Source organism: Rutilus rutilus (genome assembly GCF_951802725.1).
Source record: "Rutilus rutilus genome assembly, chromosome: 19".
In the NCBI taxonomy this organism is placed as follows: Eukaryota; Metazoa; Chordata; class Actinopteri; order Cypriniformes; family Leuciscidae; genus Rutilus; species Rutilus rutilus.
Genome location: NC_140232.1, coordinates 30,771,220 through 30,784,368, shown reverse-complemented (window position 1 = coordinate 30,784,368; position 13,149 = coordinate 30,771,220). Strand labels below are relative to the sequence as shown.

General features: G+C 38.4%; 1 protein-coding gene across 1 annotated transcript in view; it reads left to right on the top strand.

The window, feature by feature from the left end:
* The window catches only part of ccdc120a (coiled-coil domain containing 120a), a 50,869-nt gene that overhangs the window by 3,590 nt on the left and 34,130 nt on the right, over nt 1–13,149 (top strand). The gene's annotated exons all lie outside the window — the stretch shown is intronic.

The window sequence follows — 13,149 nt, the reverse complement described above, 5'->3', positions numbered from 1 at the left end:
TCTATCCCCGTCTCATCCCTTTCCCAGCCAGGATGTGCTATAGGAAAGAATGTGGGTTGCTTCGTGCATAATAAAGAGATTCTTAAAGCGAAGGTGCGTAGCTTAGCACTAACTACAAGGGCGCGCAAAAGTACTTTCCCCCACAGCCAGAGTGGAGCCTCGAGGGAAGCGTAACGTTTGCCCGCTCAAGAGGGTTGTTGGAGATAAAGGCGTCAGCGTCAGTGCCAGGGTGTCAGTGACAGACCTCGGTCAACACTCGGGCTGCGTCTCTCGCTCTCGGCTCAGTTTAATGAGTTTGTAATCACTCTCATGTCAGAAGGATGCTTGTGCCCTGGAGGGTTGGACGGTGTCGGCACAGAAGGAGCGCTGGAATTCATTCTGCTGAGACTCACGCTGTGCCGCTGCGCTGTTATTGAAATATGAAGGCTTATGAGCGATCCAAAAAGAAAAGAACACCTAAACCCCACGAAGGTTATGAAGAGAATTACACAAATATTTGCCATACTTTCTGAAGAACAATAAATACACCTTTAGTCTCCTGTGTGCAAGAAAGAGAGAGAGAGAGAGAGAGAGAGAGAGAGTAATCTGAACCAGCTCTATAGGAATCGGACAGTATGAAAACAGGTCACGCTGATCCAGGAAACCTCGTATAGAAAGTAAATTATCGGTTAGAGATGGATGAAATCTGCTTTTCTACCCATTTTTCCAGTTGTTCACTGGTGGAAGATGTTGTTTTAAACAAAGAAAATGATGAAAACTGACAAATCTTTGTGATAAAGTTCACAACATGGTCATGGTGGATTCCTTCATTCATTCTACCTTTATTTATTTATTTCCTGTAACTTTTATGTGTGTATGTTTGTTCCCTCTACCATTCATTCATTCATTCTACCTTTATTTACACAGTAAAAAGTGAACAGTTGGATCAACTTAAAAAAATTACTTCAATTGGTAACACCTAAAGAAATAAAGTTTTCTCAACTTAAATTATCACGTTTTTCACGATAAAACGTGATAATTTAAGTTGAGAAAAACTTAATTTCTTTAGGTGTTACCAATTGAAGTAATTTTTTTAAGTTGATCCAACTGTTCACTTTTTACAGTGTATATAGGCTATTCCCTCTACTTTTTATGTATGTATGTATGTTAGGTCCCTCTACCATTTGTTTGTTCGTTCATTCATTCATTCTACCTTTATTTATTTATTCCCTCTACCTTTAATGCATGTATGTTTGTGTCTTCCATTTGTTTGTTTATTTATTTATTTATATAAGCCTTCTTCCTTTAAAGTTTAAACACACACACACACACACACACACACACACACACACACACACACACACACACACACACACACACACACACACACACTCACACACGTTGACGGTTTGAAAAATATTGGTATATTTTGTATGAAAATGTAATGTTTTGTTGTTGTCCATACAGTGAATGTCAATATGGTTCAGTGTAGTTTGAACCCCAATGTTCTTTAAAAAATATTTTACGAAAATGGTTTGTTCAAGAAAGTAATTCATACAGGTTTGGAATATCATGAGGATGAGTAAATGATTACAGAATTTTCATTTTTAGATGAACTATCCCTTTAAAATAAATGCAAACTAGGCTGCGAGAGGCAGATCTGGCACTGTCTGGTTTTTCTTCTAAGGGTTTTCTTCTTGTGTATGTTTGATGGTGATCAAAGCCAGCAAAACGTTGAAAATGTCTTTGAAAAAAAAAGCAGCCTTGTTTTCATTCACATCAAATTAAATATGTCAACACTGTGCAGATCAAGAGATAAAGTTAATATTTACAGTATAGGCTAGCTAAACCTCAATCAACAGATTTAAAACATATTTGCTGATACTGAGTGATCGTCTTAATCTTTTAAACTGGCGTGATGACCTTCACACCTCCTAAATAAGATCGGATTCGCACAGACATACGGGATCCTCTTAGAGACTGTCATAACATACATGAATATCAATGCTTTGAGATGAATTTTTTATGTGGTTGGTGTGCACTCAGCGTAAAATCACTTGCCTTATAACTTACATGTATATTCAGTCTTATTGCAATTATTTCCCTGTATACAGAGTTTTCTCCTGAAAAAAAGAGCCTGTTATCTCCTCTAGACTCTAAGAGATCTCAGTAATGCCTCAACATTTCACAAGTCGACAATAGGTCAACAATTGTGTTTAAGGAAGTTTGAGGTAACATTTGAGACAGTGTTGATACTTAAACCAAATGAGAAGTCTCCTGAGATATGAAAAAGCAACCTTTGAGCAATGAAATTGCATAACTAGGGAGTTATGATCAGTGCATCTTTCTTTGTTCTAAACTTCAGTGTAGTAAAGTCACGTGGGTTCAGGAAGACAGAAGAATCAAGTTCCAACATGACGTTTAATGATAAATATCCACAAGGAAGGCAAACAAGCAGAGTAACACACATATGGTAATGGTCATCAGACAGAGAATGAATGTGAGGGACCAACTTATATAGCAAACACAAATGAGGATGATTAACAGAACACAGCTGACACATATGAACTAATAATGAGTGGGAAAACCAAGGAACACATGATGAACATGAAAACAAACTAAAAGTCCATGATAATGAAACTAACTGAACATAACGTGACACTTCAAGTCACCTTTATTTATATAACGCTTTATACAATACAGATTTATTCAAAGCAGCTTTACAGTGATAACAGGAAAATGACGAACACGGCGTGATTATGATTCGGGAAGTCAGAAATCAGATTAGTAAAAGAATGATGTTTCAATGAATATTTGGCTGCAGGTTTACTTTTATTAACGTAAGAACTGAGAAGCATCTTTTCCATGGTCAATAATCTGGTGTGAAATACTAGAGACAAAAAAGCTCGGTGCAGGCTCTGTTGTCTAAACGCTGTTTTAGGGGATCGGCTGATGGGTGTGTGTGGTGTAGAGTTTAGAAGATTAGTGGCTTTCAAAGGCTTTTCCCACGTCCTCTAGAGCATTAACTCCTGAAGGACAGCGCTGTGCTTCAAAACCTGCACTTAACTCTGTCTGTTTGGGTTACTGGAGGTTTGAAGCTGTGATTTTTCACCCCAACATTAGCTAAAGCTTGCTGAACTTCTCTACAGATGATTGTGGAACACCTGATGCACAGCCATTAGAACAATATATAATTATAAAAAAATTAAAAAAAAATTTTTTTTACTTGAGTATTCGGTACAGAAATGTGTATATACTCGTTTAATACGTTTTATACTCGTGATTCTACACCCTGAATGCACACATGATCATTTCAGTGCTGAATGTTTGGGTAATTTATGTGTAAGTAACTATAATGATGGATGGATGGATGGATGGATGGATGGATGGATGGATGGATGGATGAAGACCTATCTCTACATACACACACATACACAAACACACACACATGCTGTATATAGTACAGATTGCACACTACACAGGGATAGGAGAAAGTATTTAAACATTCAAACATCCCTCAGTTTATGTTTCATTGAGTTACGAGTAATGTACAGTAGCATGCATGTAATGTGCTGGTCAAAATGGTTTATGTTTCTTTTAAATTCATCTATTTTCCACTTAAAGGACAACAAGAGTCCCTCCAGAGTAATCCTTTGACTGATGGGCGTGTTGGACACAAACTGACTCCTGCAGCTCTCCTGAAAGCCTCATGGGATAGAAAGAAGGGCAGTGTTCAAAGAAATCAGCCGAGTGAGGCAAATTGAGGAGACAGTTTGGAAGGCAGTGTGGCCAATGGCTACGACCGCTCAGGCGAATTTAAAGTGACCTGTCCGTACTCCGAAAGGGGGTGAACTTTTTGTGAGCGGACGTCCTCAAACGTCGCTTTACTATTCGAGCACGTTCCCTGAGTAAATTCGCTTTGCAAGGTTGGCATTTTTGCGCGGTTTGGCCAGTCCGAAGGCCCCCGTTGCTATGCCGAACATGAATTTGACCCCATCGGTTCAGTGCAGACATCTGGATGAGAGTCAGTCACCCAAACATGACGGTGACGGCCCAGATCCGCCCTCCCTGTGCCAGCACCCCAGGGGTGAAAGGTTATTGGCTGCGCAGTCAGAGCTGCCAGCCTGCGATATGCCACTATTTTTAGTAGGGGATTTTTCGCGTTGTTGCCATGCAGCGGTTGCACTCCCGATCACTCTCAGCTCAATGTGTTGTTCCTGCTCATTGTGCAGTTTAGCTCGCTGAGAGTCGCGGCGCTGTGATGTCGAACTGTGACGGATCTCTGAGCTTCACTCGAGCAGAAAAATGTAGGTCATGTTATAAAGCAAACACCTAGAGAGGCAGACGGAGAGAGCAAGAGACTGGCTATAAGGCATTAAAACCTACTCCAGCATGCACATTTTAAAGATGTTTCCTAACTTGCCGTTGGCTGGAGCCTCCACAGCCAGCCAGTGAACGATCAGGAGCAGGACGGGGGTGTGACTGTAGCGGGGCAAGAAAACCTCACAAAAGCGTTGCAGTGGTGTCAAGGACGGGCTGCCTGTTAGAGAAGGAAAGAGCACAGTTATAAAGCACTCAGAAAATGGAAAGTGTAAAACAAAGCATCCCTGGGCCTCCAGATATAAAGAGATGCTGTTATGTCTTCATCACGTGCTCTCTGACTTGGACGACCCTGTTCTTGCTTCCTCCGTTTGCAGAGTGTGTTTATGTGTTAAATTCTGTGTTATAATGCGATGTATTCTGCAGTGTGACCTAAGCGTGACCTCAAACGTTTTTGCAAACATGAGCGTTTCAGTCCTGAATACTATATATATTGCAGTCATTATAATAATATAGAATTAAATTCGCATATATTCAGGATATATATATATATATATATATATATATATATATATATATATATATATATATATATATATAAATGTATATGTGCTGTCAATCAATAAAAAAAATTAACGAGTTAATCGCTAATTAATTTTCTGTAATTAACCGTGATTAACCACAATTAATAAAAAATAATATTAAAGGTTTTTTTAATCTATTTTTATATTGTAATAATTTCACATTTATTCTCCAAATGAATGAAGAAACAACATAAAGTAGCTTATATTTTGAATATTTTTTTAATGGCATCTTTTTATGAAAGAAGGCATCACCGATACCAATACTACTGATGTCTCTATGAAATTGATTTTTCCCCCTCAATTTTAGCATTATACTATAATTGAAAGCTTACATTTTTTAACATTCATTAGGCTTTAAATTTTATAAAAACTTCATGTGCCCTTCAATATATCATTGCTAAAAAAAATTCTATTGGCCCAGTCAGACCGGTTCAGATTCAAAGTTACTGTTTTCATGTTTTTGACACACACACACACACACACACACACACACACACACACACACACACACACACACACACACACACACACACACACACACACACACACACACACACACACACACACACACACACACACGTACATGTACATTTATATGTATTATATTTTATGTTATTATAAGGGTTGTATGTATGTATGCTATGTTTTTTTGTCTGTTGTTGTGAATTTCTGCAGTGATTTGCTCTAATTTTCCAGCATAACAATCATATACTTACATTTAATTATTATGAACAATTAATTGAATTCTTTTCTCTAGCTGTATCATGTTTCTGTAAAAGATTAATTATAAGCAATTAATTTCTCTTGGCACATGCAGCATAGACTGTGGAGTTGTTGCTGTGAATTAGTCTCAGAGTGAAGACAGGTGGTGATCTATTTTTAAACGCCCTTCTGAGCATGTTCTGATTTTAGGATTGTTCACACCTTTATGAAGCGCTGCGGTGAGGTTGTTGTAATGCTTCTCCTTGCCACAAACGGCGCACTTGCACATCAAACCCCAGTTGCACACACACACAAACACATTTCACTTGATATTGGGCACTTTCTGAACATTTTTAGTTTCTCTCGGGTGCATCAAAACAATAAATAGGATTTAGCATAATTCCAGATCCAGATGCATATTATAGTCCATACCACAAATGTTAGGTGTGGGAATCAGCAGCAGCCTGATGATACAATATTATATTAATATGTGGGTCACGATATCGTAATATTGTTAAAAAATGTATTCAAAACTGTGACATATTGCAGTCATTTTTTACTCTGGGTTTATCTGCTGTAGACTACAATGCTTAGTGTAAGTGGAGGCTTGTTTTCCCCTCCATTTTCTGTGCTGTGGCCTATACCTTGAGCTTTTACTGCACTGCAGCACATCAATCTGTCTTTGGCTGTAGTTTATCATGCCTGCATTTCAGGAGGTTGCTCATATACTAAGAATCTGTCCATTCTTGGCAGGCGTAATATTCCATGTATCCATCACAGTGTGAAAAGCTTTACACCCCATTATCAAAATCTGTCCTGCCTTGTGTTTTGGACACTCTCCAAGGACATCCAAAACAACATACAGAATGAAGCATCACAGATGACCTGGCAATACTTCTCATTGTGATTCGTATATCTAAGATCTTATATCATTCAGTTACATAAAACATTCTGTCATTTCACTCTTTGGGACCAAACCACAAACCTAAGGTTTTATTATTGATGCTTGTGTAACCGGTCCTACTCGACCCGCTCGGAGCTCTGGACCGGGAGTGAGGTTTACATGCACAGCTCTTACTGGCCTACATCCGTTACACTAAGGTATTTCCTCGGATATAAGACTGCAAAACAAGCCTTTTATTGCATTTGCTGTTAGCCTACCTTGATGGCTAGGTTTTGTTGGCTGATACCTTAGTTATTCGCTCTTATATAATCACCAGTGCTGTTGATATGATATGTTCCCCCTACTGATGCCCACGGAGCTCTTCTAAAGACTGTGGGAGCTACAGGTCTTAACAAGTTAAAAGAGTGGTGAAGTGTTTGGGTTATTTTTCAGAGGTTATCTCAGCTTCCCTCATGAGCCACAGCTGTTCAGCCTTTCTGAAGCACACAAACACAAGCAGATTGGGATTAAAGCACATGGGTTTGGCCATTTCATCTCATCAAAGTGCATAAGAACCATATAACACCATTAACATCTTGTCTTCTAATATTTTAGGGGTGACTCATGAATGCCAGATGCTGTTGAAACACTTCCCAATAAACCACTTACCTATGTGAAGCCTCATGCTGGCTGTTTCCAAACATTAGACCAAAGGCCCGTTTATGATTGGATTTCATAGGGGAAACTGCGAAAATGTGAGTAAAACAAACCATTTTTGGTTTAAATTAAAGGTTGGACTCCATTTAGTGTTCCTTACAACTTACCAAAGATCCAGTGATCCATGGATATTGACATGCAACCAGGAATCGTGAAACCAGGAATATGTGCCTGATTTCGATGCCAGGGAAATACATAAAGTCCAGCCCTAAAACTTATAGTTTATAGTAGTTATAGTTTTTGTCATTGTTTATTTAAAAACATCAAAACTGCAGAATATAAGATGGTAAATATTTAATTGGTAAGTTGTACAATACAATATATGGGGTATGATTTTACCCCAAAATTCAACATATTGGCACAAAATGATGACTGCAAATCCATGTTTCGCTGCCTGGTGTCCGTTTCTGTGAATTGCAGCGATCAGTTTGCTTTTATTTTCTATAGCTTTTGGCAGTCAATAAAACTATACCTTAGATTTCTTGGCAAATCTATTTGTACAGTAAATCTCAAAGCTCTTTCCCGTTTTAGATGTGTTTTGTGAGTTTTTCGCGGCATTCACTCCGAAACCAATGCTGCCGCTTAGTCTTTTTGCCACTCAGTGGGCGTAACCGCAGTCACTCCGGCTGACGTTGACGTCACGCGCATACACTCTATAGGTCAGAGGTCACTCTTCCGCCGGAACTAGACTCGCGTACGGCCGTTACCGGAAGCCAGTGATCATAGTTTATAAATATAGATATTTTTCTCACAAAAACGCATCGCTTCGCTTCAGAAGGCCTTTATCAACCGTCTGGAGCCGTATGGATTACCTTTATGATGGTTGTATGTGTTTCTTTGGGTTACAAAATCTATGCTATTCACTCCCATTATAAAGCTTGGATGAGCCAGGATATTTTTTTTATATAACTCAGATTGTGTTTGGCTAAAAGAATAAAAAAGTCATATACACCTATGATGGCTTGAGGGTGAGTAAATTATGGGATAATTTTCACTTTTGGGTGAACTAACGCTTTAATGGACAGTCTGACGCATACACACGGCAGCCATTGTAAGTCCACATTTGCCATTTGGGACAGGGCCATAGTTGTGGTGTGGACTAAACTTAAACCTTTATCGTTATCATCCTTAATACTGTGCGATTATGATGTGGATGTGTGATGTAGTCTAGAGATGTGAGCTTGATAAGTTGGCACTGCAGCAGCGGGTGGTGGAGGGGGTGAGGAAAGGACACGCTGTTTGGATTTTTCTGCTTGGCAACTCGAGCCCCTCCCGCTCGGATTCAAAGCGGAGCGAAGAGGGGAATGTATGCTGTTTGAAGCTCTGCTCACAAGTCTACGCCGACTCCTGACGGGATCACACGCACAATCGCCGAGAGCCAGAGCGAGAAATTCTTCCAGGGCAGTGGGGCACTGCATGAAATAATAATCAAAACACTTAGATGAAAAATAGTCTGTGGCGGAGACTGCTGTGGTGCTGACAGGGGCTTTAATCAGAGGAAATTAATATATTCAAACAGTCTCACTGTAGACACAGGCTAAAGTTTCTATTGTGCTAGAGCAGAAATGCTCTTTAGCAGTGGTTCTCAACTTATTTTGCTCATCATGATTCAGTACCGAGATTTTGTGAAGTTGTGAGACTCATCCTTAAAATAAGACTTAAAATTAGTAATATTAACTGTGTTGGTCCAGTACTATTCAAAATTATTATGTGTCATGGGCTAAATAGGAAAGTTAACTAGTTTCTAATCATCTCTTTTTCTCAACCAATAATGCAGTCCTCGTTGCAAGTGAACTGGTATTTAATGTAGCTTGGGATTTTTTTCTAGTTTGTAGACACTCATACTTTGTCATTTATGGACTTGGAAGAATGTATGTTTGTGTTTTGTCGCAGGACAGGCAGTTCATGACTTTAAGAGGAAATAGAGGAAGCTTTGCTCAGGGATGTTCGCATGATCGTACGCTTGTCTGTCATCCAGTGTGGAGTGGCGTCCGGTTGAGGGCAAGAACATCTTCAACACCACAATCCCAGACACTCCATGAGATCTGGACTCTTTTACACTTCCAGAATAAGGTTAACAGATATGCACATTGTTGAAGTCTTTAGTACAAAGATCCAGAAGTGCAAAATGTATTTAGCATGTATGCAGTACATGTGACCCTGGACCATGAAACCAGTCACATGGGTCCATTTTTTTAAAATTGAGATTTATACATCAACTGAAAGCTTAGGATAGGACAGTATTTGGCTGAGATACAACTATTAAATATATGAAAATCTGGAATCTGAGGGTGCAAAAAAATTAAACATTGAGAAAATCACCTTTAAAGTTGTCCATTTATGTTCGCGATTGTGCTGCATTCACTCTCAAAAATAAATGTTTTATATATTTACGGTAGTGAAATTTACAAAATATCTTCATGGAACATGATCTTTACTTAATAGCCTAATGATTTTGGCCATAAAAGAAAAATCGATAATTTTGACCCATACAATGTATTGTTGGCTATTGCCACAAATATACCCGTGCGACTTGTGACCCAGGTTTTGTGATCCAGGGTCACATATGTACATCATATATCACATCACCGAACAGAATTGTAAAAAAATTACTTGTTTTTACAGTTTCTTCGGCTGTTGCTGAGGTGCTGTGAGTGGTTGCCAGGGTGTTGCTATGCATTTTCGTCCACCAGGGGGCAATCTTTGTAAGTAAAATAGCTTAGAAATGTAATAATTCACATAGAAATGTTTATTGTCAAAAGAGCCACACTGTGTCGGCACAGTCAAGTGGGATAGGAGAACGTATTTTAACATTGAAAGTTCTCTGTTCAAGAATAGATGCAGTACCTGTTAAGTGTAGATCACTGAACTCTTAACAGTAATCATAGTGCTTTAACCACAGATAAACCCACCACTCTCTCCACAGTGAGCATGGATTAGAGTAGAGGAGCATTTAGAGTTTGGATCTGCTGGGTTTTTCTGCCCAGATTACTCCTGGAGAGGTTTTAGAGAAAGAAAGAAGGAGAGAGGACCGAGCCAATTGGCGTGAAACTAAAAGAGAAGCGTTAAATATGTCAGAATCAGCTGTTACTCCATGATCCCCCTCCTACGATGCCTGGCCGCTGTGAAGCTATTGTCTTAGACTCCTTAAATCTTCTGTGTTCTTATGAAAACTCACTCAGACATCAAAGAAGTGTGAGTGTGTGTGTGTGTGTATGTTTAAAGCCGCTAAAAAATGCAGCATGAAAACAACACTTTATATATAGTCTGTTCTTAGGATGTGGTGTACCACTATATGAATAATTAAAGTCCTTTACACATCATTATGCTTTGGGATTTCGATTTTATAATAAGCAGTTAGTGTCTGCAACGCTTATAGGCCTGGAAACATATTTTGATTCATCCAATGCCAACGCTTAAGGAGTGCCACTGAAAATCCCTCCGAGCCCGTCTCTTTCAGTGAATGGATGGGCACGAAGTCGTCAATCTGTGGTTCTCAGATGTGGAGAGTTGAGATCGTTCTTTGACCGCTGGTCCGTTTCATGTTGGGGTTCTGAATGGGCAGCTGTTGGGTTTAAGGTCACTCCCTTTGGGCAGCATTTGTGGCCTTGGCTAATGGCAAACACCTGTGAAAGTCGGGAGGGGGTGGAGAGCATGTCACGATTTGTTAAACAGATGGCAAACATCTTCCTTTGGCTGTCCTGATCACCACAGTTCATTTTGACTGTGCCAGATTTTCTCTCCCACTTTTTTTTATTTTTTATTCGTATAGCACTTTTCACAATATACGCTTCAAAGCGGCTTTACAGAAAATCATGATGTTGGTGTTTATAATATCTTAATCTCTTCATTCCTTATAGTCGTATTATAAGGATTAGAGTTGTGTGATAATAAAGTTTACATTTTGTGACAAGCAATCAAGCAGTTGAGATTTGCTGTATATATATCACCCTCTACACAAGTATGCTGTATGTATTTGGATAAAGGTAGATATATCCAACTTTACATAAAGAACTGCTGGGCAATAATATAGTTTACCTTTTGTGATGCTATAAATAATGAAGTAGTTGAGATTTGCTATATGGTATATACTGTATATTGCTTTATGTGAGTATACTGCATGTACCGGATAAAGTTGGATATACTGTATATCCAACTTTATAAATAGGCATTTTGTGATGATTTAAAAAAAAAATCAAGCAGTTGACATTTACTCTATAGCTATACCACTTTACCTCAGTGTATTGTATGTATCCGGGTAAGGTTGGATATACTTATATTTTCTTGTTTTTTCAAGATTTGTATAAGAGAACAATAACTATTTCTACTTTTTTAATTTTTTTATAAAGGAATGCTCTGGGTTAAATATAATAATATTGACCAAAAAAAAAAAAAAGATGAATGATTATTTGCAGTAATGCACTTACAATGGAAGTCTATAAGAAATGTTTTTCATGTAGAAATCTGCTACTATATTTTTTTCAGTGCAAAAAGTTTTTTTGTTTTTTGTTTACTGTGTCGATTTATGTGAGTGTACATTATGTATGCAGAGAAAGCTGGATATATTTAGTTGCACGTGTGAGTTAGTAATTCATTATGAGGTGATATGGAAATCTGTAATGTTTTGTTCAGTTTATAACAATTTGATGTAGTTTGTAGTGACAAGCCTATGATTGTGTATTTTAACATTAATCCCATAGAGCAAAGTCTTGCCTTATTGACTTTTATTATAGTAAAAATGCATGCAATGCAAAATGCAGTTTTCTTAGAAGGTGGGGCGGAAATATCAAAGTGCTTGTCCTTTTTTATTTTTATTTGTGAGTTTTGTAACATGCTGTGCATTTAAAATGCGTGCAAATTTGGTTGTTGCTGACTTTTTAGGAGTAAACTAGCATATAGTTACTTTCTTTTGACCTTAAGAGTGTGTACTGCATTAGTTTGACATTAGTTTGATCATTTCAGACTGTAAATTGACATGTTGATTTGAGCTTTCTGTAATGGTTAATTGGATAAGAGCGAGCCAGGAGCCATGACACTGCAGACAGCGGTGTGGTATTGTCAGTCTCATTAGGAGGAGACGGTTGTTCTGTCCTGTGGAGTGATTGATGAAGAGGCAGAGGGGTCTGGTCCCAGCAGGGTTTCTAACTCTCTCTCTCTCTCCTTCACCGGGACGCGTTGTGAGAATGTTCTTGCGGAGAATTCCAGGAAGGGCAGGAGAAGCACTTTGTTCTGATCCCCAGCTGAACTTCCCTTCATTGAAATCCTCACGCTCAAATTAAACTGCAGCACTGATGTAAATCCCAGACGACGAGGCTCTCCTGTATAGAAGAGCTTCTCTCGCTAACCAAACTGACCATTAGAACCCAAGTCATCTTTAATCCTGCCTCACTTCATGTCTAATTATATGGGCGGACTAAGTCAAGTATAAAGTTACTGGATAAGATCAAAACGTCTAAGTAATGGATTAAAGGCAGAAAACTTGCTCACAAAATCCTTTTATGAAATATTAACTATGGATCACTGATATCAGGGTCTTCTCAAATGACTAAAATGCATTTATTTGATATGAATTATATTGCGGTCAATTCTTTCTCATTCTTTAATTTGGCAATGCGGGGCATTTGTCTTTTACTTGTGAAAATCACAGTTAAAAGCAATCCGTTTCTGTTTTCTTAAAGGTATAGCGGAGGATTTTTTACTTCCGGGTGGATCACCTATACTATTGGTCCTCCTAATTGTCAATCATTCTGGTGAATCAATCAAACTTATTCAAAAAGTGGAGAGGGCGGGTCTTATCTTTAATGTAACAAAGTCCTTTTTAACAAATGGTGCTTGTAGTCAATATATACTATGAGAATTATTCATTAAAAAGTAAATACAATACAATAAATAAAATATTATAGCTTACTGGCTTACAAAAGGAAAAGAGTGCTATGCATACGTTGTCACATTGTCAAATCAAGT